Source organism: Haliotis asinina, chromosome 7 (assembly GCF_037392515.1).
Source record: "Haliotis asinina isolate JCU_RB_2024 chromosome 7, JCU_Hal_asi_v2, whole genome shotgun sequence".
Taxonomy (NCBI): Eukaryota; Metazoa; Mollusca; class Gastropoda; order Lepetellida; family Haliotidae; genus Haliotis; species Haliotis asinina.
In genome coordinates this window covers 6,036,607-6,043,116 of record NC_090286.1, presented here as the reverse complement: position 1 = coordinate 6,043,116, position 6,510 = coordinate 6,036,607, and the positions used below count along the sequence as shown (strand labels likewise).

At 42.3% G+C, this 6,510-nt stretch overlaps 1 long non-coding RNA gene across 1 annotated transcript; it reads left to right on the top strand.

The window, feature by feature from the left end:
* Positions 1-4,197: 4,197 nt before the first annotated feature.
* LOC137291471 (uncharacterized) lies at positions 4,198-6,140 on the top strand. Its single transcript, XR_010957260.1, has 4 exons — positions 4,198-4,311; positions 4,761-4,897; positions 5,044-5,075; positions 5,992-6,140. It is a non-coding gene; the product is annotated as an uncharacterized lncRNA (long non-coding RNA).
* Positions 6,141-6,510: the final 370 nt, after the last annotated feature.

Here is a 6,510-nt window from a genome sequence, read left to right as displayed (position 1 = left end):
TGGATGAATATATAGTCACGTACATTGCACCAGGCATTGAAGAACATCAAAAACATTAATGGAAAAGAAAAACACGGCAATGTGTGCACCGAACATACGATGTGACAATTCTCCAAATCAGAATCTCTGTACCAGTGTTGAGAGCCCGCAGTGTAGATTGGGGTCGGTTGGGGTAACCTAGAGGTTAAACTGTTCGCTCGTCACGCAGAAGACTCGGGTTCGAGTCCACATATGGTTACAAGGTGTGAAGCCACACAAACACACACACACACACACACACACTCTCTCTCTCTCTCTCTCTCACACACACACACACACACACACACACACACACACACTGGTTTAGCAGACTCAATTATGTACAGACCTCTGTCATACAACTGGAATAATGGTGAGTACGGCGTAAAATTAAATTCACCCATTCAAATTTCAAATACATTTAAGATTAGAAAAAAGCTGAAATCATAGACGTGGCGATTGTGTGGACTTAAACGCAACCAAACAGAGGACATAAGAGTGACTTCATGCATCGACTGTGAATTGTTGGTTTACAGCCCCATCGCCTCAAAGACATCACCACCTACATAGTCAATATGGCCTCTACGGATTTACCGTGGTGGTTTTACACATGACCACCTGCGACATATTTGTATAATACAATATTGTATTTCGTCTACAGATTGTATATTCTGAAGTGCCATTTATATATGTATAGCCATAGGCTATCAAGCAAATGGTTAGGATATGTGTGCATTTATGCTTCTTCGTGCTTAAACTCTGGTCAGTGGGTTATGCAAATATTTGGGGAAAACCAATATCTGGAGGAAATAGAGGAAACTACCAGCACAGTGATCAAAGACGGCTGTAAATCCTGTAAATCCTTCACCATGAAGAACGCGTTTAGATTCGGAACACAACGTTACTTTTCTGTTTTTAGATCTTTTGCGTCTTTAGATCATGCCTCCCGCTTACTGAAATGATAAGTGTTTATTCTCTGGATATTCATTGGGGGAATTCGAAGTAATATTAAGCAGTTACTATGGGGTGGCCCTGTGGTTAAAACGCTGGCTACTAACTCTCGGTTTTTCTCAAAAGTCTCGATTCTTCATTTTTTTTTACAAAAAATTGGAGGATAAGAGTCCTCCAGATACAAAAATGGTGTTATATTCACAGACAACCAACATGTTTCTTTCTGTCAAAGCAGGCGTATGTCACTGTACAGAGTTGAGTCCCTTAGTTGCATCAGAATCCTGGTTCTCATGGATGTCAGTATCAGTGCCACGGTTGCTGTGGCTTTCACAAAAGGCTTAAACTTAGGGACCTATTCTTCCCGCTTACGATGAGTCAGTTAGTGAGTTTAGTTTTACACCACTTTTACCAATTTTCCACCAATATATCTCAGCAGGAGACTTCAGAAATGGGCTCCACATATTGCACTCGCGTAGGTAATCTAACCCGGGTGTACGGTGTGACGAACGAATGTTTTGACCACTGTCCGCTACTCTGGTTCAAATGAGACCCCAGCTTATAACCAAAATACGTAAATCACTCACCTCCTGTCACCTGTGTGCTTTGGGCTGCATAATTATACTGTCTTCTCATGCATTACCGAAAACACATGCACAGGAAATCGATTTAGCTCAAACTCATGTTATATTTATGGCAGCTTGCTATTAAAAATATATTAGTACCAATTCTTCTCAAAGATGCAAATGTCTATCCTATCTTAGCTTCATGTTTTCCCCCTTAATGTAGTTTTTTAAAAGTATTATGGGTTTTCTCCGCGTTCTATTTCCAGCCGTTGATGCTAATGTTCTGGCGACTATGTGCTACGCTTCCAGTTTGTTGTTAAACGCAACGTGTAACGATATAATTGCTTCTGTAATCGAGACTGGACCAGACAATCCAGTGGTCAGCATCATAAGGATATACAGATCCGTGCCAGTTATATTCGTACATTTGACGTAATTTTCATAGACTTTAATGTTCTTTCAACGAAGCGTAAATAATTTTCTTTAAGTGAGTTTATGATCGATCTTTGCAAAATGTGACGGGCAAATGTGAAGCCATCTCTGCATTGCACACATAATTTCAGTTCAGGTTTCTGACCATTATTTAACTAATGACATCACATCTATCAGCTCACAATGCACAATCCCATGGACCCCCATGTTAAAGGGCGTCTTGGCACTGTGCATATGTTGATCCTCTTGTTCCCAATCGATAAATAATCAACAGAAAATTAAACAGAAATTATGTCATTGGTAAGATGATTCCTTACAAATGTACAAAGTTTGACTTGGATCTTACGAAAATTACATTTGAATTATTTATGCTATACTAAATTAAGACGTAAGAATATGGAAAATAGATAGTCTAGTGTCCGAAATAGATTCGCAAATGTCCGAACATAACTGGCACGGGTCTGTAACTACACATCTGGGACACGATGACATGTTGTCAACCAAGTCTGCAAGTCTGACCGCCCGATCTTCACGGGCCTGACTGTTTCTGTACTGTCACTCAATTTTATATTGAACGCTTTCCAAGTGAAAGGTTCTAATTATTACCTGTACACCAGTTAACTGTTTAGTGTATCACGACAAACGCAGCGCCATTTGACCTGCACTTTGTACGTATACTGTTTCGAGATTCAGTCGGGTAATGACGTGTCCCGACAGGTCGACAGGATGACAGGTCATCCGCAGCTGTGCTAACATCCGTTTTGACTGAAATGGAACCACAGTTAGTATTTGTTGTTGTTTCAAATTCATTACTGGAATAAAGTAACTGTTTATTATTTGACGTTATGCCATTTTAAGGCCAAAAAGGCGATAAAATAAGGCGTCCTACGCCCTTGAAGAGATGTGGTGTCAAAAGTCAGCCTACAAATTCGGTATTGTGTGTGCCCACCACAGTCGTTGATGTAGGCTTGACCACGACGACGCATAGAAAACGCTTGGTAAATATTGTTCCTTGTCTGAACCAGGGATTGTCTCAATTCAGCTAACGTCGTAGCCTTGTAACGCAAACTTGCTAATGTTAATAACAAGTTGTGTCCAACCCATGAGTTGTGGAATCGACTCCTTTGATGGATGATCCGAATGTGGTTGTCTTGCTGACGTGACGTCACGCGTGGACGACCAGTCAGAGGCAAGTCTCTCGTGTTACCATTATGCTGAAATCGTCTCCATAGAGATGAGATCATGTTTCGATGGACACCAAAATGTCTGATCCCTTCATTTTCAGCCATCCCAGTTCCAGCATAACCTCAGAGGGAAGAAGCTGATTTTCTGTAAGCTGTCTTAAGACGTACTCGCGTTAGGCTGAAATTAACGCGTTTTCTTCAAAATGCAGAGGCTGGAGAATAATCAACCTTTCTTCACTTTTCCACCTCAGGTGTGTGAACTTCAGGTGTCAAAAAGTGACTTCGTGAGTGAGTTTAGTTGTACACCGCACTCAACAATATTCCAGTTATATGGCCGCGGTCTGTAAACAATAGAGTATGGTGGACCAGACACTCCAGTGATCAACAACATGACCATCGATCTGCGTAACTGGGAACCGATGACATGTGTCAACCAAGTCAGCGTGCCTGACCACCCGAGGTGTCAAAAATCATTCAAAACGTGAGCTAGAAAATTATGTACAAGTGTGCGATAAGCGACACGATGTTAACGGCAGACAGATATAAACTATACAACAGCTGTATACGAGGACATTTCAATTATTTGAAATTCTAATTTGTTTAAATCTTCTTTTTTTTCATTGCGCTCTCAGTATGATATGTTAAAACAAATAAAATAGGCATGTCTGTTCAGGTGTGAGTTAGTGCGTTTGGTCTTACGTTACGTTTAGCAGGAATCCAGGAATATCACACCCAAGGACACCAAAAATGAAACTCAACGAGGAAATCGAACCTATTATGTCTTCGGCGAACACCATACCCGCTAGGCTATCCCACCTCCATGTATTTAAGTATGCTCCACAGCCGCCATATAGGATGTGCACTGTTGAAAGATGACTATATTCAATGGTGCTTGCTTGACCTATATCCAGGACACACATGGCACAAAAGCAGACGAGCACGCCAGACCCGATTGCAAATAACCTACCGCCGCTGTGAGAAACGTCCTTGGGTGGTGGAGTAAGCTCCAATTGGACAATGCCATATATGGGTAGGATTATTTGACACGCCTCTTCGGTTTTCCTATAAGACCAACCGCTGTGCTAATTTACGAGCATAACATCGGTGAGTCGTTCACACCTGGTTTACGTTCGACATCAACAACTGAACTGTTCATCATGCAGGTAAGTTGCTCTGCTATATCTAGTTGTTTGTCTGTCTGTCTGTCAGTCTGTGTCTGCCTGCTTCCTGTTTGCCTGTCTGTCTTTAGTACGTATTGGAGTGCAACTGCTCTATATTCTCCATTCATTTACTTTTTTTCGCAGTGTCGTCAACAACAAATTGATCAGTTCGTTGGACTTTCTGCTCAAATGGAAAAGACTGATAGCTGTTCCATTTTTTAAAAGCAAATTCCTCATGAAAATGTATTTCAAAGATTTACACTGACTGGTCTCCCTTATTGGTGTAGGGATCAGTTGTTTGAATCCAGTATTTGCCTTGATTGTGTTCCTTGATTTGTCATAACCGTGTTTTATGGTTTATCCAACATAAAGATGCTTTAAAATAATGGGATAGTGTTTGTGGTAGTGAAATTACTCTCTCTGAAAAATGTTGGTTTACTGGTTTCTTGCAGAGCCTGTTGCTTAGGCTCGCTCTGACCCTTCTTCTGCTGAGTCTCACGGTGCTGCTCGTTGTCCAAGCAACAGACCCATGTGTAAACAAGGAAGGTGCGGAAAAACTAGCATGCTGTCTCACGAACTCGACTGCGGCGTGAGTATAAATATCTCCATAAACCCAGAGAGAGAGAGAGAGAGAGATATAATGTGTTCTACCATTTATCTAACTTGCTAGGAAAGAAATGTCAGGAAAGTCTTTCCATGGTAGAGTGGTAGTGTCACCAGTTCCATTTGTTGCAGGTCATGCAGCTCCAGCAATGGTTAGAGAGAAGGTAAGTTGAAGTTCCTTGACTTATATGACAAGGGTGAAAATCGGACAAATTTTCAGGCAGCTATTCAGTGCAATGGACTTTTTACCTCCCCTAACAACGTACGTACTCTCACAAACCAGCATATACCACCGGATATACGGCCTAAAGAAAGGTGGACACGATTCATTCGCCTATAAAGGCGGAGCGCGTAGGAAACCAAAATGAACATAGGCCGAATAAGCCGAAACTTTTCAGAAAGCTGGCATTTGATTGGTCCTAGATGTAGATTGGCTGGTAAAATACGTTGACGGTTCTCCTGACACGGCCTTCTTTACCCTGTGTATCACACCCTGAAGCTGAGTGTGTGTGCGCGAGCGTGCGTGTGTGAGTTTTTGTTGTTTAACACCACACTCAGCAATGTGCCGGATATATGGCGGCGGTTGTAAATAATCATATCTGAACCAGACAATCCAGTGACCAACATCATGGGAATAGTGTTAAGAAACTGGGATACGATTGCCGTGTGTCAGCCATGTCAGCGAGTCTGACCACCTGATAGTCGCCTCTTAGACATGCATGAGCTACTGAAGAGTAGCAGAGTGAGTGAGTACATATTTACGCCGCACTCAGCCAACTTCCATCTATATGGCGTTGGTCTGTAAACAGACAAGACATTCCAGTGATCAACAGCATGAGCACCGATCTGCCCAATTGGGAATCGATGGCATGTGTCAACCAAGTCAGCGATCCTGACCACCCGATCCCGTTAGTTAACGCAGAGAGGCATCGGATTGAAGACAATCTGATTTAGATTCACTCGATGGAGTTTGGAGTGTACACTGTGCATTTCATATATTCCTTGCCAATCCCGTGCTATGTGTTTGGTGGCATCCTGCCCTTGTAAAAGAACTGATAATGTTTGTTCCCTTTGTTGCAGGGTATCGCCCAAAGCCAAATCTGGTGACGAAAACTACCCGAGTGTAGCATTTCAATGATGAATTCAGATTTCGTTTGAAATGAATTGATGTTTTCTGAAAATTGATGATTGCTTTCGACTAAATTTTGAATAAAAAAAATACATACAGAGCTAGATTTGTTTGCATTCATTTTAGACATGGTCCACCGTGCCCCGTTTACAGAAACCAGTGCGTTGCGCTGGACTAACGAAGTTTTAACAGTACATGCAACTAAAATACCCCGCTACAGTGTAGGGGCGGTGGGGTAGCGTAGTGGTTAAAGCGTTCGCTCGTCACGCCGAAGACCCGGGTTCGATTCCCCACATGGGTACAATGTGTGAAGCCCATTTTCTGGTGTCCCCCGCCGTGATATCGCTGGAATATTGCTAAAAGCGGCGTAAAACTTAACTCACTCACTCACTCACCCGCTACAGTGTAACATGATTGCCTAGACCGACTCCGAGCCGCCTAATCCTGTTTTTATTATCTGCCATGTCGAA